The sequence below is a fragment of the Mirounga angustirostris genome, unplaced genomic scaffold (genome assembly GCF_029215605.1).
Source record: "Mirounga angustirostris isolate CCGP_5_RB_7025 unplaced genomic scaffold, mMirAng1.0.hap1 SCAF_10, whole genome shotgun sequence".
In the NCBI taxonomy this organism is placed as follows: domain Eukaryota; kingdom Metazoa; phylum Chordata; class Mammalia; order Carnivora; family Phocidae; genus Mirounga; species Mirounga angustirostris.
In genome coordinates, this window is record NW_026991718.1 from 51,803,288 (window position 1) to 51,823,400 (window position 20,113).

Sequence of the window (20,113 nt, forward strand, 5' to 3'; positions counted from 1 at the left end):
CTGGGATTTACAGGAAGCTTTAACTTTGGACTCAGAAAAGAGGCTAGAACATGGACCCTGAAGGCTATCGGTTGCACTGCAGATTTTCTCTAGGGTGCCTCTCTTTTCCTGTGCACATTGACCCTGTCCTAGTGTAGGCGGTCTTTATTTGGTTCCCAAGCTGTCTTCACTCCCTTTTGTGCCCATCCTATACACAGCTGCCACTATCCTCCTATAAGACGACCCAACCTTGTCTCTCCTTTTCAAGTCCTCTCTTGCATTCCTGTTACCTATATGATCAAGTCCAAATGTCTTAGGTTGGAATACACAGTCTTACACAATTTGGCCCAAATTGTGGCCTAACGATCAAGGAAGATCTGGTCCCTGCCTTTTTCTCAAGTCTTAATCCCAAGCCCTTCTCTCATCTCCTGCGGCACCCTTACCTGCTCGTAGTTCCTTGACCTCTTCTTCTATTCTCTGGTTTCAGAGCCTTTGTAGTGCTCTAGCCTCTGCCTAAAACAGTCTTTACCCTGCTCTTCATCTCATTAACTATCCCTTACTTTTAAGTGTCCGTTAAACATTATCTCCTCTTAGAAGTCTTTTCTGGCCACTCTATACAAAGCAACTCCATGTTACTTTTTATCTTCATACCTCGTTTGTTTCCATTAGACCACTTACTGCTTTTTACTAGTTTGTCTTTCTCTCCTATTAGATTATAAGTTCCATGAAGGTAGGGACCTTCTTGCTCATGGTTATATATTCAGTGCCTGGAGGCACTCAGGGAGTATTTGTTGACCATAAATTACTTTTCACCTTCTTGTTAGTAGCTGTGTGGGTGCTTTGTGGCCCTGCACAACTCTCACCCTTTGCATATGTTGTTGCCTCTACTGGAAGCACCCTTTCTCTCATCAGCTGGTCAGATTTTTTTCTTGTCTTTTTCCATTTCTCTAAGCAAGTCTTTAACTTCCCCAGGCAGTGCTAGTTCAATAGAGGCAGCTTTTTGGTTCTCTCGAATGGACTTCTTGCCCTGTGTAGTGGTTTCATCTATGTAAGAGATAGATGGTATTGCCCTTGGTTTATAGGTGAGAAGCCAGAAGCTCTAAAAGGTGGATTAACTTGTAAATGGCAGAACTGAGATTCCAGCCCCACTGTAGAGCCCTCACTCATTCTACCTTGCTGTGATCTAAAAGAAACCAAATAGCAGACCCAGAGACACTGAAATGAAAGAGATGTTTTTTTGTTTGGGTAATGAATGTGTGTGTGTGTAGTTTATTTATTTGTCTTACACTTCTTTAGAGTTAAACACAGTAAAAGGTGTACTATTAACAAGCCGTTCATAAGGATGATGGAGTAAAGGGTAACCAGAATATTCAGAGGACAATATGTATTTCATGTGTTTTCTTGATCATCTTTGGTGACTATGACACAGTCAACATATACCCTAGTAGAAATAAGTCAAGGTGAAACACTATTAAATTCAAACCAAAGCAAGTATCAATGATCATTAATAGTTGCTTGGAGGATATATAAAGAGTTAAATCTGAACGTTTTTGTTGAGGGAAAAAATATGCAAAATTGGTATGCATAGTCTTTAGCACATTTTGCTTAAAAATACATCTAGTAAGATATATAGTAATATATTGTTAAGATACTAGTTGAATAGGGATGCATGGGTGGCTCAGTCGTTAAGCATCTGCTTTTGGTTCGGGTCATGATCCCAGGGTCCTGGGATCGAGCCCTGCGTTGAGCTCCCTGCTCAACGGGGAGCCTGCTTCTCCCTCTGCCTCTGCTGCTCCCCCTGCTTGTACTCTCTCTCTCTGACAAATAAATAAAATCTTGAAAAAAAAAAAAGATACTAGTTGAATAAATTATAGTGAATATTGCCATATTATGTCACTGTTAAAAAGAATGAGACATACAGGCATGTACACACTCACACCCTGATATGGAACAATCTCTAAGATCTGTTATTAAGAGGAAACTAAGGCAAAGTGCAGAATAGTGTTTGTGGCATGCTAGTAGTAGTATTTGTGTGAAAAAGGGGGAGGATTCTATCTACTTATTATGCCCAGATTACCTCTTGTTTGTTTTGTTTTTGTTTTGTTTTTAAAAATGTATTTATTTGAGAGAGAGAATGTGCATGTGTGTGAGAGAGAAAGTGGGGGGAGGACCAGAGGGAGAGGGAGAGAATCTCTAGCAGATTCCCCACTGAGCACGCAGAGCCCAATGTGGGGTTCAGTCTCATGACCCTGAGATAATGACCAGAACTGAAATCAAGAGTTGGATGCTTAACTGACTGAACCACCCAGACACCCCAAGTTTTATAAATGTTTTAAGTACTTTGCTTTACCCTATAAATATGATCCTGAAAAGTTGAATGTAAATGTACGTGTGTGTGGTGTGTGTGTCAACAGGGACGGGCTGGGGAAGCATCAAGTTGTATGTCTAAACTTCACAGGAAAGAGGAAGAAGGAAGATCCTTTTTGTCTAGTGAATGATCCCTAACTTAATATATTTGGGCTTTTGTGTATGACATTTTTCTTGAAGTAAAACACATCTCTACTGAGAATGGAACAAAAAAGGGGAGATTGTGTTTGAAATTGAAGATACCTGTGTATGTCAGGATACCCACTATTTGTCTCTTCTTCCTGTTCATGCACTCGAAATCTTGGAGCCCCCCCTTTTATAATCTGTTTCCTGTGTGTTGATTTTGTCTTTCCAAATGGAGTAAATTCTTGAAGGTGGGAGGCCTATCTTATGATTATATCTTATAGTGACAAGCATAATAGAAGTTGCTCAGTAACTACATATTCAAGGAAGAAAAGAGAGGGCTGGAGAGAGAAAGAGGCTCCTCTATCAAAGAGATGATTGCTTTTGGATTTTCTCTGACTGTCTTGTTCTCTTTACTAGTAAAGAATATCTTCCACTTGTAGACTAAGTGTGTTGGAGGATTTCGTGTGTGTGTGTGTGTGTGTGTGTGTGTGTGTGTGTTGGAGGGATGTTCCCTGCTGAAAGCCCAGGAAAGAGCAGAAGCTGGAATGGGGCATGAAGGCTGTTGACCTGATGGTGTGTAATGAGACTTCTGTGTTGTAGCCCTGAGGAGAATCTCAGATTTCTGACCTGTTCCTAATTTCAAGCTTGGGTATTCAGCTGTCAGCACGGCAACTGGACCTGTATGTGCCATAGACTTCCTAAACTTAGTAGCATGTGGTAGGAATGTTTGATTAAAGTGATTTGTTGTTTTTGGTGAGAGTATGTGAAAACTCTTAACACTGGGCCTTGTGTATTGTTGGTATCCAAGAGGTGACAGAGAGTATGTGAGAAATATTTTGAAACTGTTAAGTCTTTCCTTAGGTCCCCTCCCTCTGTTCACGTGCCTCCTACTCTCAGGCTAAATAGGAGATAAAAACATGGATTCCACCTTTGGGAAGTTGCCAATTCTTTACTGGTGGCTTTATGCTCAGGCAAGAGGTGTATTTGGCTTCCACATATCTGACAGCAAGTATATCTGGACCCTGTTCACCAGGTTACTCAAAACCTTACCCCAGACTGAAAACGTCACCTTGGGCAACATTCTTGGTAGGGACCTAGGCTTGAGCATCTTAGTAGGGAAGTCTGTGAATCTCTAGGGTAGTTATGCAAGGTGGTGAGTGTATGGGATTGGACATGAGTTTAACTTAGCCAGGGTAGCTTGTTGGGTGTAGCTATGGAGGAAGGGATAAAGTAGGGAGTAAAATGGGCCCAGCAATGTGTCATTTCTGCTCCTAGGAAGATGTAGGCACTTGTGTGCCAGGGGCAGAGCTCTGGACTGCTGCGGCTAGTCACTTCCCTTTGAGAGTCAGTCTTACCCCTGGCTGCCCTGCAAGGCATTTGGGGTTTAGAAGGAGATGTGAAACGGAATCTGAATCAGATAGCCTTGCTTCAAATCTTTTTTTTTTTTTTTTTTAAGATTTTATTCGTTTGAGAGAGAGAGCACAAGTAGTAGGAGAGGCAGAGGGAGATGGAGAAGCGGACCCGCTGCTTAGCTGGAGCCCGACATGGGACATGAGACTCAATCCCAGGACCTGGAGATCATGACCCAAGCTGAAGGCAGACGCCCAACCATCTGAGCCATCTAAGCGTCCCAGCCTTGCTTCAAATCTTACAGATCTGCAAGGCGGAAGTGTGCATCCTAGGATCTGTTTCCCATGTGCTGAAATAAGGAATCCCATCCAGGTGTATGGAGGTTTCCCTCCATCCTTCTTAGGCCCCTTCAGCTTGCCTTGATCTTAAGCTTTTATCCTTTTCGCACTATCACTGGCCTGGCATCTGGAAAGAGGAGGGAGAAGGGTGAGGAAGGAAGGGGAGAGTTAAAGAACTTGTAGGGGTAGGTGGATTTGTGGTCCTTAAATCCTTTCTGGAACAAAGTGTAGGGGGTGGCTCACTTGGTTGGGATCTGACTTTTTTTTTTTTAAGATTTTATTTATTTTTTGATGGAGAGAGACAGCGAGAGAGGGAACACAAGCAGGGGGAGTGGGAGAGGGAGAAGCAGGCTTCCCGCCGACTAGGGAGCCCGATGTGGGGCTGGATCCCAGGACCCTGGGATCGTGACCTGAGCTGAAGGCAGACGCTTAATGACTGAGCCACCCAGGTGCCCCAAGCATCTGACTTTTGATTTTAGCTCAAGTCATGATCTTGGGGTGTGGAGCCTGTTTAGGATTTTCTCTCCCTCTCCCTATGCCCCCCCCACCACAAGAAATAAACAGATGAAAGTGTAGGTGTGGGGAGAAGATTGAGCACGGTGGGGAACAAATAAAGGCTGCCGGCACCACTGGTCTGCAGTCAGCCTGGACCCTTGGTTGGTATTATCAAATTCCTCCTGTGTTGTTCCTCTATCCCATTTAAGGCATAAGCATGTATACATATGTAATTTAATATCAATGGAATCATACCTTAATACTGTTTTTCTTCTTTATACCATTTTGTAATCTTTTTTGACCTTTTCCCCCACTTTATTGAGATATAATTGGCATATAACATTGTGTAAGTTTATATTTGAAAAATATATTTGAAAAAATATATATATTTGAAATATATATATATATTTGAAAAAATATGATGATTTGAAACACATACATATTTTTAAATTATTATCACAATATGGTTAACACATCCATCACCTGACATAGTTCCCTGTTTTTTGTGGGTGTGGTGAGAATCTTTTCTCATTTTGTAGTTTATTGTAGACTCCTTATGTAAATAAATGTAGAATAAATGGCTAAATTATATTTTAATGTGAGGATGTACCATAATGCTTTTTATATTTTAATATTTAATCTGTTCATCTGATCTGTTATCTATGGGGCCTTCCCTGACTCCCTTACTTAAAATTGTAGCAAACCCCCTTTCTTTCCTAACTCCCTTCTCTCCTTTATTTTTCTCTATGGCATTTAACACCACTTGATATACTGTATACTTTTCTTATTTGTTTATTGCCCAATACCTTCCATTAGAATGTAAGCTCCATGAAGACAGATTGTTTTTTCTTCTTTTTTTATTCACTGCTCTCTAGCTGTTAGTAGGACAGTTCATGGTTGGTATTCAGTAAATATTTGTTGAATGAATGAACTTGTTGGACTTTTGGTGTATTTGTTGGACTTTTTATTTGCAGTATTTTTTTTTTAAGTGATCTCTGCAACCCAGTGTGGGGCTCAGACTCAGGACCCTGAGATCAAGAGTTGCACACTCTATTGACTGAGCCAGCCAGGTGCCCCTATTTGCAGTATTTTTGTTATTATGTACATTCTGTGATAAGCACCCTGTATATAATCTTTGTACACTTGTCTACTTATCTCCTTAGGATAAATTCTAAGAAATAGAATGGATCAGTTAAAGGATACGCATATCTAAAAAAAATTTTTTTTTAAGATTTTATTTATTTATTTGACAGAGACACAGCAAGAGAGGGAACACAAGCAGGGGGAGTGGCAGAGGGAGAAGCAGGCTTTCCACTGAGCAGGGAGCCCGAGGCAGGGCTCGATCCCAGGACCCCGGGATCACAACCTGAGCCGAAGGCAGATGCGTAACAACTGAGCCACCCAGGTGCCCCCACATTTAAAATGTTGATTCATGGACGCCTGGGTGGCTCAGTTGTTAAGCGTCTGCCTTTGGCTCAGGTCATGATCCCAGGGTCCTGGGATCGAGTCCCGCATTGGGCTCCCTGCTCCGCGGGAAGCCTGCTTCTCCCTCTCCCACTCCCCCTGCTTGTTCCTGCTCTCACTATGTCTCTCTGTCAAATAAATACATAAAATCTTTAAAAAAAAAAAATGTTGATTCATGGAACCAACTACCTTTAAGAATGTTAACTTCTACCAATAGCACATGAGAGTGCCTAAATTGTCAGTAATACTGGGTTGTATGTTTTTCATCTTTCCCATCTGACAGGTGAAAAGTGGTCTTGTCACTATAATATGGTAGTTGAGAATGTGACTCTGATAGATGTGATGTGATACGGTATGTGACTCTGGAGCCAGCCTGCGGGGGCCTGAATTCTGACTCAGCCACTTACTGTGTGACCTTGGGTAAGTTATTTAATTTCTCTCTTTCTCAGTTTCATCTTTGATAAGGTGAGCATGATGATAGCACCTGTTTCAGGAAGAATAAGTCAATTAATCTAAGTAAAATGCTTCAAATAGTAATGGAGACATGTCACTCAATAAGTATGACTTAATGATGTTTTTTGTATATTAAAGATTGAACATCTTTTCAAATGTGTTTTGGTATATTTTTTGAGTTACTTATTCATGTCTTTTTTTTTTTTTTTAAGATTTTATTTACTTTTTGACAGAAAGAGACAGCGAGAGAGGGAACACAAGCAGGGGGAGTGGGAGAGGGAGAAGCAGGCTTCTAGCGGTGCAGGGAGCCTGATGCAGGGCTTGATCCTGGGACCCCATGATCATGACCTGAGCCGAAGGCAGACGCTTAACCACCTGAGCCACCCAGGCGCCCCACTTATTCATGTCTTTTGCATATTTTTTTTTTAAGATTTTATTTATTTATTTATTTATTTATTTATTTATTTATTTGAGAGAGAGAGAGAGAGAGAGAAACAGCATGAGAGGGGATAGGGTCAGAGGGAGAAGCAGGCTCCCCGACGAGCTGGGAGCCCGATGCGGGACTCGATCCCAGGACTCCGGGATCCTGACCTGAGCCGAAGGCAGTCGCTTAACCAACTGAGCCACCCAGGCGCCCATGTCTTTTGCATATTTTCCCAGTAATATTTTCTTAATAACTTGTAAGAGGTAAAGTGTTGACTATAATATAGCAGAATAGTTCCTAGTTTGTCATTTGTCTTTTGACTGTGTTTATGCAATTTTTTTTTCTTGGGAAGGTTTACATTTTTAGGTAGTCAAAACAATCTTTTTTCTTATGGTTTTTCTTGCTGCTAGGCCAGTATTTATTTATTTTTTATTTTTATTTTTATTTTTTTTATTTTTTTTTTCACATCAGACGGGTAATGTGCCCAGGTCGTAACAAGGTTTGCGGGAGGCACATGTCACACAACGGCGTGAACACCCAATCATCATGCTTATGAACTACAAAAGGATCTAGGCCAGTATTTAGAACAGGCATATCTCCCTACCTCAAAAATATAAAAAATAGTTATTCATTCTCTTTGAGTACTTGGTGTGTGTGTGCACGCGCACGCGTGCTTTTAAATCTTTAAATTTAATCTTTAAATCTTTGATCCTTCTGGAATTTATTTTGATATGAAGATAGCAGATGAGATCTGGCTCTATTTCTTTCCAGTTGTGTACTGTCCCAGACCTATTTATTAAAGAAGAAAGACCAGGAGCCTTTAATCTTTTCTCCCCTCCCTAATCTGAAAGTAAGATATCCTAGAGATAGGAGATCTCCATTTCAGAGAATGAATTTCATGTTTGGACTCAGTCATTCAGTTGCTAAGCTATGGGATCAGAACTCACGGTTTGACTAAGCAGTGAAACTGCTGCATTCACTAGGGTAGCTTCTCTGCTGGCTCTTCTCTGGAGGCTTCTTCTAAATGGATCTTAGTTTGAGGACTGCTTTGAAGGGGCCATTGTTAGTTTGGAATGATAAGTTCTGTGTTCTTTCTTTTTTTTTTTTTTTTTTAAAGATTTATTTGACAGAGACTCAGCGGGAGAGGAAACACAAGGAGAGGGAGTGGGAGAGGGAGAAGCAGGCTTCCTGTGGAGCAGGGAGCCCGATGTGGGGCTCAATCCCAGGACCCTGGGACCATGACCTGAGCCGAAGGCAGACGCTTAACCGACTGAGCCACACAGGCGCCCCAAGTTTTGTGTTCTTTTTTTTTTTTTTTAAAGATTTTATTTTTTTGACAGAGAGAGACACAGCGAGAGAGGGAACACAAGCAGGGGGAGTGGGAGAGAGAGAAGCAGGCTTCCCACCGAGCAGGGAGCCCGATGCGGGGCTCAATCCCAGGACCTTGGGATCATGACCTGAGCCGAAGGCAGACGCTTAACTGACTGAGCCACCCAGGCGCCCCAAGTTTTGTGTTCTTAAACAAATGAAGTGATTATAGTGGATATTTCCTCACTCCAGCCTGAGAGTATTGGTAGGGTATTGATGAGGGGGTATTGAATGGTAATGAACACATTGTGTTCTACCTGTGCCCTCATCAGCTCTTTTTGGAACTCTTGTCCCATCTAGTTTCTTCCCTCAGACTCAAGATGGAGGGAGAGCGATTCCTATATGACAGAGCGTTCATATATCCCATGGCAGCTATCATTTGCCAAAGACGTCAAGGAAGGGTAGCTGACTCTTAACATGGCATATGCTGTGTGCCAGCAACTGTTCCAAGCACCTTACATATATAAGGTTTTTATGAGATTGGTGCTCTGTACTAGGTTGAATAGTGTCCTCCCCAAATTTCATGTCCACCCAGAACCTATGAATGTGATCTTATTTGGAAATAGGATCCTTGTAGATGTAATCAAGTTAAGATGAAGTCATAGTGGATTAGGATGGGCCCTAATCCAGTGACTGGTGTTCTTATATGAAGAGGGAGATACATAGAGGAAAACATCCGTGTGAAGATGGAAGCAGAGATTGGACTTGTGCTGCCACAAACCAAGGAATGTCAAGAATTACTGGCAACCGCCAGAAGCTGGAAGAGGCAAAGCAAGATTCTTCCCTGGAGCCTTCACAGGGAGCATGGCCCTGCTGCAACCTTGATTTTGGGCTTCTGGCCTGCAGAACTGTGAGAGAATAAATGTCTTTTGTTTGCAGCCACCCACTTGGCAGTGTTTGTTGTAGCAGCCCTGGGAAACCAACACTGCTCTTCTATTATCTCCATTTTCAGATAAGGAAACAGGCCCAGAGAGATCAGGTGCTTTGAGATCTGTCTAGGCCACTGCTCTGCTGGCTGGGCACTTACTCTGAAGTTCTTGATGTTGCTGTTGTCAGCTCGGCACCTTCACCATGGCTGTCACACCTTCTGGTAGTGCTGGGACTGAGCTGCTGGAATGGCTCCTTCCCTAACACAGCAGGCACAGACTTTCCCCTTCTTGCCCATTTCACGCCCTAAAGCAGAAACTCCTCTCAGAGGCTTCTGGCTGTAACCTGATCATTTCAGCAGGTTGCTTCATGACCCCACTCTTCCAGGTGAAATCAGGCTTTTTTCATTTCCATGCAGTGTCAGAGAAATGTGGGTGACAGTTGTGGGGAGGGTCACTCAGCTGCTTCTGGCAATTATTTTTATGCTTCCCATTTCTGGCCTGCTATACTTCCTAGAATTTCTGTCAGTAGACAACTCAAGTCGTGGTTGTTTTTGGAGCTTCAGGATGTCACACACAGCTCACGTCGCACATATCACAGTTCATGGCTGTGAGCAGAGAAGGAGCAGCATCATGACTGCAGTGACTCTGAGGGCCCTGGTCACCTGTTCTTGAGAAACCCAACACACCACAGTGGCTCTCTTCTCTGCCAAAGTGAGTGGGGGGATAAGGATGTTATCTGACCCAGCCCGCCCCCCTAAACAGCTTCTTGTTTGCCCATGGCCTCTTTTGCTGGCATCCCAGAAGGGATCTCCTCCCTTCGCATCCCATTGCTGGCTGCAGAATCTTGCCTGCTTTCCAATATGAACCTTTTGCTTTGGATCTTGCTCTTACTCTTTTTTTTTTTTTTTTTACTTATTTTTGAGAAAGAGAGAGCGCGAGAGAAAGCACGAGCAGGGGGAGGAGACGAGGGAGAAGGACAAGTGAGAGAAAATGTGAGCAGGGGCAGGAGAAGAGGGAGAGGGACAAGCAGACTGCGCTGAACGCGGAGCCTCAGGTGGGGCTCAATCCCACGACCCTGAGATCGTGACCTGAGCTGAAACCAAGAGTCAGACGCTCAACCCACTAAGCTACCCAGGCACCCCAATCCTGCTCTTATTCTTTATTTTTATAAAGATTTTATTTGACAAAGAGAGACACAGCGAGAGAGGGAACACAAGCAGGGGGTAGTGGGAGAGGAGAAGCAGGCTTCCCGCTGAGCAGGGAGCCCGATGGGGGGCTCGATCCCAGGACGCTGGGATCATGACCTGAGCCGAAGGCAGACTCTTAACGAGTGAGCCACCCAGGCACCCCTCCTGCTCTTATTCTTAACAACTCTCACTAGACTGAGCTCCAGGAATTAAGGAACCATATTTGTTTTGTTTGCTGCTGTATCCCAGGACTGAGCAAAGACCTGACACTTCTCTAGCCCCTGAAGAAATGTTTATTGAATGAAGAATTGAATATTGACCTTGAAGCTTTGGAATCCTGGTTTTTCTTGCTTCTTGATAAAGCCAAGAACCAGATGAAGAACTTCAGAGGCCTAAGCAATAGAAAGATTATGATGTCCCTCATATTTTCAGCCCTTAGTATGTATTTCAAAAACAAACACAAAATCAGTATAAGGAAATCCAGTGAAGTATAAGGAAAATCCAGCAAAATTCTGTTTTTTACCATGGTGACTAATTAGATAAATAGAATTTAAAACATTTGCTGTTACTGTCTCTGCTTTGCTAGTTCTCTAAGCACATGCTTTTGGATAATCCTGCCTGGACCAGTGCTTTCCTCGCCTCGGACTTCACCTTCATTTCCTCTTTATTTCATCTGCTAAAGTTGCCAGCCAGTTCTTTTCACCTCATAGGGGTGTCTGGCTCCTGAGACCCCAGCCAAGGCTAAATGCCCCAGGCTCCCTGGGGGTTTGCCAAGAAAGTCAAGTAGAACATGCACACTACTAAAGAGTACCTCAGAGAACTTCCATGCTGAATTGTGATTTATAGTCAGCATAGCACATTGTGCCAAGTGATTACACTTGGGCCATATTTAGTTGTAATAATCTGCTCTTGTGATCCTATATGTCCAGCCCAGAAATGTTCCTTTGGTCGTTCTTCCTGGGTCACTGAGAAGTCAAGACGTAGTCCCACTCTACCATCTGTATTAATCTGGCTTTGTTGAAACCATTCAGAGAAGCAAGGTATTCTGGAAGTGTAGAGCCCAGGCCTTGTACAGGCTATTCCAAAGCTGTGACCGTAATCAAATCTGTTGCTGTTTCATTTCAAAGAGCTTAAAATAGTGTTGGAAACCTCCCAGGAAAAAAGCACCACTATAACTTCTTGGCTAAGGAAGGGGTGTGTGCTGGCCAGAGCAGAAGCGGTAGCCAAGGCTCCCAAGTTCTTTTCTGGACCTGTTGATTTGAGGTGTGATATTTGGCAATCTGAGATGCTGTCCTATAGCTCTGATGGTTCATCTTCAGCACAGAGAGTGATGTGGGCCATGCCTGTAGAGAGAGAGGCTGACATTGGTCTCCTGTGATCTAGGGGAGCCTCATCATTAGATGTCATTTCTTTCATTTTAATTTCTAGTTCTTTTTAAAAATTTTTAAAAGAATTTATTTATTTATTAAAAATATTTTATTTATTTATTTGACAGAGATATAGCAAGAGCAGGAACACAAGCAGGGGGAGTGGGAGAGGGGGAAGCAGGCTTCCCGCTGAGCAGGGAGCCCGATGCGGGGCTCGATCCCAGGACCCTGGGATCATGACCTGAGCCGAAGGCAGATGCCTAACGACTGAGCCACCCAGGTGTCCCAAGATTTTATTTATTTAGAGAGAGAGAGCGAGTGAGGGGAGAGGCAGAGAGAGAGGGAGAGAGAAAATGTCAAGTAGATTCTACATTGAGCACAGAGCCCAGCGTGGGGCTCCATATCACCACCCTGAGATCATGACCTGAGCCGAAATCAAGAGTCTGAGCCACCTAGGCACCCCTAATTTTATTTTATTTTATTATTTTTTTTAAAGATTTTATTCATTTATTTGAGAGAGAGCATGAGATGGGGGAGAGTCAGAGGGAGAAGCAGACCCCTGCCGAGCAGGGAGCCCGATGCGGGACTCCAGGATCATGACCCGAGCTGAAGGCAGTCGCTTAACCAACTGAGCCACCCAAGCACCCCTAATTTAAAAAATTTTTAAAGGTTTTTATTAAGTAATTTCTATACCCAGTGTGGAGCTCAAACTCACAACCCTGAGATCAAGAGTTGCATATGCACTGAGCCAGCCAGGCACCCCTCTAGCTCTTCTTTTTAATGTAGAAATCCTGCCCCTCCCCTGCAGAATTAATATAGGATTAATATCATCTACATTTTACTTGAATTCATTTCATCAGAATTGCTTTCCTTTTGGTGGAGATCAGTTCTTTTTTTTTTTTTTGGTTTTTATTTATTTATTTATTTTTTTAAGATTTATTTATTTAGAGAGAGTGTGCACGAGCAGGGGGAGGGAGACAAGCAGACTCCCTGCTCAGCAGGGAGCCTCATGTGGGGCTTGATCCCAGGACTCAGAGATGATGACCAGAGCCGAAATTTGAGAGTTAGACGCTTAACTGATGGAGCCACCCAGGCGGCCCTAGATCAGTTATTCTAAGGGATGGGAATTTTAATAGGGTCTAGGAAAAGAAGGTTAGGTTTGTGTGGGGCACACACCTTGGCCTTGGACAGCCAGAGAGTAACATTAGGGCACCAGGTGCATGATGAGCCAGATGGGGGAGAACAAACTCCTATCCCTGGAGAGCCAGACATATATTAGATGCTTTTCATATATTTTCTTATTTAATTATCATAATGCAAACCAGTGAAGTATCTTCACTTTGCACATGGGCAAACTGAAAGTCAAAGAAGTTATGTAACTTGTCCAAGGTCAGACAGCTAATAAAAGGCTGAGCTAGGATTTATTTCTCCTCAGGTCTGTCCAGTTCCAAAACCCATGCAGTTTTCACAGAGCTCTTCTGTCTCTGACAAGATTTAGGGAAAGGAGAGAAGATGGAGAGATGACATCTTTCTCTACCTCACAGTTCTACTCGTTGAGATGTGTTTAGCCAGAGCATCCTGTTTATAGAATGCTAGGTTCTATATATAGAGATGCTGCAACAACATATGTGGGAAGGATACCAATTGACTGTAGGGGAGGATTTTAAAAAAAGCCTTTGTTCTTTACCTCTAAGTTTTCATTGCAGTGTAATCCACAAGTGTCAAAACACCACTGGTAACTCTGGTTTACTGCTTAAGAGGCCCTGTCCTATTCTCCAAATAAAATTTGTTGATATGTCCCAAGGAGTAAGCCATGATGGGGGCAGAGGTGAGGGTGTGGTGTGCCCTTACTGTATGTTCTGGAGCTGGTGACACCTGTTATGTGACTATTTCAGTGAATTATGATTGAGTAAACAAGAGGTGTCTCTCTTTGCCTTTCTAAGGGAGACCAGATGGCATTGGGTGCTGGCCCAGGTCCAGGGGAGCCTGGCCTCTGGGCTGGCAGAGGAGACAGCTTGAGTGTGTCAGGTGATGGAATAAGAAGAGACAAGGCTGGACTGTCAAGTGGTGTAATTTGAGGGGCACCAGGAATGTGTGTTGCCCCTCAAAGACTTGCTTCAGCTCTTTGCTAGTGCTTGGAATTCTACAAGTGAAATTTATTTCCCTTGATTTAAGTCTTCAAGACCCAATTAAAAATGAAGACACTCCAGGAAGGGGTCTGATTGTGAAGCATTTTGGTCATGTAAGTGGAGGAGTGAATGAGTGTATGTGATTGATTTCTGAGAACTGAACTAAGGGACAGAGAGGAAAGGGCACTTTGCCCTAGTCATAGGGACAGGAAGGAGAAACTATTGAGTTTGAGATAAAGGCCCTGAAAAGAGAAGTTGAGTTCCTAAAGAAACAGTTTCTGTTTTTTACAGTTTTGACTGAGAAGACAAGCAGCTGAGGGCGATGGGGATGGAGGCTGATGGGGTTGATTCCAAGAGGGCATGTTGGGTGGAGAGACTTCCCATGAGCATGCTGGGTATTCAGGCATGATGTTGTCTGGAGAACAGCTGACAGGCAGAATGTAACAAGAGTGTAGGACCTTTGGGTCTGTGGTTTGCTGTGATGTCCTCAGACAAGACTGGCACAGATCTTAGGAAGTGGGAGGCAGCTTCCCAGAAGTGATGTAAAATGGTGGCGCAAAAGAGGTTGCTGATGACAACATGGGCAGGGCACTTCCTCAGAGGCCACTGGTCGCAGACAACTTCTGGTCTTGATTTCCCAATGTGCTGTGCTGAGATAGGGCTTAACCAGAAAGCAAAATACACCATATCAAAAGCAATGACAAAGCATTTGGGGTGTCCACACAAAGGTGCAGTTCCCTCTTGTCCACTAACTTTCTGGAGCCAAAATAGCTAATCCAGAAGCTGCCAGAATAGCACCTGTGATTCAGATCTACAACTTTTTTGACCTGAATTCCTGCAAAGAGAGCCTTTCTAGTTGACTGTTCTTCATCATTCATCCAGCCCTGCTTTCAAACAGCCTTTGTGATCTGAATTCTCACAGAGAATTCACAAAGACTCCTGGGGGAGTCTTCGACAGAAGCAACTCAAATCTCAGTGCCTTTTCCAGCTCCTCACAGTTGGGTTCATGGATGCCCTTCACCTTCAGGCTTGAACTTCTACTCTGTCCACATTCCTACCCTAAGTCTAGAGCATTTTGTTTTAGCTCAGACTTTTGGTTTCATTCAGGCCTCTGGGGTCCTTCCAGCACATTTCCCTAGAAGGCTATTCTAGGAATAGTCTCCACCTTTCACCTCCTGAAGTTTGACAGGGTCTGGGCCTCCCTCCTTAGTGGAATTAGCACAACTCTGTAGAGTTTCTGGAAGTAATATACCCCTTCATCTCTCCCCAACCATCATAACCCCATATAGAAGATCTAGTGATGTAGTTAGATCTGCTGATCACCAGGATTTTGGAGCCAGTGCCCCCAGCAGGGGGGACTCCTGGATAGGTGTACTATACTGTGAGTGACAGCTCTGTCCATTACTCTCTGCCTCTCCTCCATCTCACCTTTATTTTGGCTTTTTCCTAAGAGGATCAAGCTCTGTCCAATTGCCCTGCCTGGACCCTCTAGCCTTGTCTAGGACTATAACTCTGCTGTCAACCCCTCACCAGAGGCTGGGGCTTTTGCTTTCCAGCCTCTCTCAGGCCAGTTCCCTTCTGATACTAGAGACTCCCCCGCCCCCCCCGCCCCCCCCGCCATTGCCCCTACTAGAGACTTGTCTTGCATCTAGGCTTCTGTGGATAGAATCTTGCCCATGCACAGATCTCCCAGTTGTTGACTATCCTGAACTCTGCCTGCTACTCTTTGGGCTAATTGGATGTCATGCTAGTCTGCTCAGCTGTACTTCTGGAACAAGCTTCTTAGCTTAGTTGGGCCTGTCCTGAATTTCATGCTAGTTCTCCAACTGCCTCTGCCTCAAAGACAGTTTTTAATATGCATTTATAAAGCTTCAAAAGGGAGAGAATATAATATTTTCCAAACTTATTTAACTAGAGAACCATTTTTTTTGAAGGAATATTAAGATGTCACAGAATATGGTGTTTGGTAGAGCACAGTTTTGGAAAATATGAGGCTTTATCCTAAAGGAATGGACATCAAATGGAGGAATTCCAGGTGAAGGTAATGTGACAGTCAGTGAAAAAAACACTATTTGGGGGTAGGAAATCTCTCTTGGTCTCTTCATTCAACAAATGCCTACTGAGCACCTGGTATTTACATCTTTCTGCTGGAATCACATCATGTGTTTGACTACTTAACTGGGTGTCGTCTGCATAAGGACAGCTCTGATCTGGAGTGTAGCTCTAAGGTGGGGAAGAGGTAGGGATTCTACATTCTTTCTCCCCCATTCAGATCTTCCTCCTTCCTCCAGTTAAAACAGGAAGTAGTGAATGGGATGATGCCATCATCAGCTTCTGGATCCAAGGAAGGAGGCTTCTCTGAGGCTGCTTTCTCCAGGTTTTACCTCTTCCAGGATTTCTCTAGCTCTCCTGAGCACCCCTTCCTTCTTACTCTGGGAGTATTCATCTCAGCATCAGTCTCAAGTCTCACTGCTAGTTCAAGATTTCGACTTCACATATGGGATCAGTGCCAAGTGGGATGGAGCTCATTCTTATGGAATGATTATGGCATTGTAAATTTTCTGCTTTGCCTGTGAAATCCGTCTTTTATAGCTCATGGGTAGTCCAGACTATTATTTTTTTCAATCCTTCAGTGGAGATAAACCCATGCACCGTAGGCAGGGCAGTCTTGGAGATGGAGATCATTTAAATCTGGCAGGGTGGGTGACCAAGTGCCAGGAGCTCCAGCTGGCAGAGCTGGTAACCAAAGAGGAAATTAGTTGCTTTCTCTGTATGCCATTCTCAACCAGGACAGCCAGGAAAAGAGCACTTGAAGCAGACAGAAATCTCTAAGACTCCTGATTAAGAAATTTTAGGTCCCTTGGAGACCCTGATGTATGTATGTGCCTTTACTGTCATGAGTGAGATCTCTGGTTGGCCACTTTAACTCAGTTGGATGAGCTAATCGTGAAACAAACTATATGCAAAGGCTTAGCTTTGATCCTGCCCTTAGGTATGATGTTCATCTAGTAATTAGCATCCTCCTACCCACAGGCCCCACCACAGGGGCCTTGGTCCAGGGCCCATGTCCATTCCTTCCACTTCCTCTGAAATGCTCCAGTTTTAACTGAAGATCAGGGAGTGAGCTCACTTACAGGAAGATCAAAACAGGGCTTGAAATGGGCATTTAGAGGTCTTCAATAGAGCCAGTTATTTGGTCCATCTGTTATAAGTATTAGTTGGCACATAACTATATAGATGTAACTGTAACTTCATATAACTGTAGAAGGCTTGTTTTCCCCAACAGGCTTCCTACATGAAGACATTTCCCAAGATTCTATCCTTAACCTCCTTCTCTCCTCCCGTCTATATACTATCCCTGGGTGATATCACATGTGCTTATGGTTTTAGCTACCACTGATATGTTAGAAACTCTTAAATCTCCCTCTCCAACCTAAATCTCTTTTCTGCATTCCAGATTCGTGATGGCCAAACACTATTACCATCATAACCTGGGTGGCTCTTACATATTTCAAACTCAGCATGTCTCAAGCCAAATTATATTTTTCATTATGCCACCCTCTTCCCCCTGTTCTTCTATTTCTTCCTATTCCTATTCCTCCTTCTTTGTTCTTAGGAGCATCACTATCCAGGGTCATTAGTAAACTTGCTTATGCATCACTGTCTCCCACTATTTCCCCACCAGGAATTAAGTAGGCTCTGAGTGTAATGTAAGATGTTTAGAATGTCCCTCCCTCCCACCCTCCCTCGCTTGTGCATGTGGACACACTCTCTCTCTCTCTTATTGGGGTTCTTGTCTACAAGGCATCTATAGTTGAATTCAATAGAGAAGGTAACAAATAGGAAAAAAAAGAACAATTAAAGTTACACTGAGGTTCAGATTCTAGGTAAAATGGAAGTTTTGGAAAAGAATCATCTGAGAGCTGAAACCTTGAGAGAAAGCTTCATGGAAGAGATGAGAGTTGACCGAGGACACACTAAGTAGGGTAGGGGCCAGAACACCTCTACAGGAGCATGTGTAATTGGCACCTCCCCCACTGGTTTCTTCTGTAAATCACCGCTGAACCTCATGTAGTTTGGTCCTTTTTAAAAGCTTCTGAGGATTGAGTGTCCTAATGTATCCCATTAGTTAGCTGGAACCATCTTTTCCCTTAAAAATTTGGCTCAAAGTGTCATTCTACAGCTTATAGAGAGTCTGATTCCTTTACCCAGATTCTTCAAATTCCTGGGAGCTCATCTATTTATGGTCATTCTAATTTTGAGCTCTTGCTTCCACTAAATTAGTTCAGATTATAGATGGTCTTACCATCTCAAGCATGCTGTTCCTGTTTCCATCCATATTCACCCAGATGTAGAACTCAGATATCTCCCAGCTAAAGCCTTTATGTGTATAGCAGACTTTATTAAAGATTTAGGGTAATGTAGAGTGTTTTACATTGCCACAAAGCAAGCAACTTAAATTCTAATACTGGCTATCACTGTCCCTTAAAGTATTTTTTTTTGTCTACCTCTCCATTAGGATTTCATCATTATTCATATCACCCATTTGTATGGCTTTGGCCTCTTATAATCGTATCTTTCCTCTGCAAATCTTCCTAACTCTATTGCCACTAAGCATTCCAGATACTTCTTACTCTATTATGCAAAGCAATTGAATTCTACTCTCTTCCAAACTTTCTTCCGTATGTCCAAAGCCCACTGGAATGGGTCTGCTGAGTAAAAAGTTCATCCTCTTCTTTAGCCACACAAAGTATTTGTAGAAGGTCTGATGTGTTCTTTTACATTATTTCTCTCCTTTGAAAGCATTTCTTGTTTGGGGTGCCTGGGTGGTGCAGTCGGTTAAATATCTGACTCTTGGTCATGATCTCAGGGTCATGAGATTGAGCCCCATGTCAGGCTCCAAGCTCAATATGGAGTCTACTTGAAATTCTCTCTCTCTCTACCTCTGCCCCTCCTGCCCATGCTCTCTTTCTCTCTAAAATAAGTAAATAAAAAAAATTTTTAAAAAGGCATTTCTTGTTTTATTTTTATTTTTTAAGATTTTTATTTATTTGGGGGGGAGAGAGCAAGTGCACAAGCAGGGAGGGGGGGCATAGGGAGAAGGAGAAACAGACTCCCAGCTGAGCAGGGAGCCCAGCACAGGACTTGGGGATCATGACCTGAGCCAAAGGCAGATGCTTAACCAACTGAGCCACCCACGTGCCCACATTTCTTGTTTTAAATAGCATTTACTACTTTTTCTCTTTTCCTTTTTTTAAGTAAGCTCTATACCCAATGTGGGACTTGAACTCATGATCCTGAGATAAGGAGTTGCACACTCTGCCAACTTAGCCACCAAGGCACCCCAGCATTTACTACTTCTTACCTCAGAAATGGTTTTGCTTTGAAGGATCTGTGGAAGGAAGATAAGAGGATGTTCCAGGCAAGGACAACATTGTGTATATAGGTAGCAGTCTACATAAAACCTGTTGTGGGCAATGAAAAAAATATTCCAACTGGAATTAAGAATTTTTTAAAAGATTTTTTTTTTAATTCATTTATTTGACAGAGAGATAGCACAAGCAGGGGGGAGCGGCAGACAGAGGGAGAAGCAGACTCCCCACTGAGCAGGCAGCCTGATGCGGGGCTCCATCCCAGCACCCTTGGGATCATGACGTGAGCCGAAGGCAGACGCTTAACCGACTGAGCCACCCAGGTACCCTGGAAATAAGAATTTTTGTTGGTGAGCAGAGCTCAAAATTGATTAGAAAGTCCAGAAACAGATCTAGGTTTTAGTGGGAAAGGATAGTGTTTAGGGTAAATGTCTAACCATTAAAAAAAAATCCCTCTCACCTTCTAGCAAAACATATTCTAGATGGATTAAAGGTTTTTAACACAAAACTAAAGGAATAAGTGTACTTGATAATAGTTATTTTTTTAAAGATTTTATTTATTTGAGAGAGCATGAGCAGGGGGGAGGGCCAGAGAGAAAGGGAGAAGCAGACTCCCCACTGAGCAGGGAGCCCAAGGTGGGGCTTGATCCCAGGACCCTGAGACCATGACCCAAGCCGAAGGAAGATGCCCAACCGACTGAGCCACCCAGGCACCCTGAAAATAGTTATTTTAGTGTGGCACCCAAGGCAGGAACTATAAAGGAAAAAGTGCAATGTATTAGGTAAAACAAAACAAAACAAAACAAAACAAAACAAACACCATAA

General features: G+C 43.2%; 1 protein-coding gene and 1 non-coding gene across 51 annotated transcripts in view; one reads left to right on the forward strand and one right to left on the reverse strand.

The window, feature by feature from the left end:
- Nucleotides 1-20,113, forward strand: part of ASPRV1 (aspartic peptidase retroviral like 1) — a 110,961-nt gene that overhangs the window by 20,824 nt on the left and 70,024 nt on the right. For 44 of the 50 annotated variants that reach the window (XR_010405631.1, XR_010405605.1, XR_010405611.1 and 41 more), the window contains one exon: nucleotides 6,403-6,539. The gene's annotated coding sequence lies outside the window, so the exon portion shown is untranslated. The other 6 variants (XR_010405602.1, XR_010405617.1, XR_010405630.1 and 3 more) reach the window with 2 other exon arrangements.
- LOC123852235 (small nucleolar RNA U13) lies at nucleotides 7,462-7,565 on the reverse strand. The gene has a single exon (XR_006792841.1). It is a non-coding gene; the product is annotated as a small nucleolar RNA U13 (small nucleolar RNA).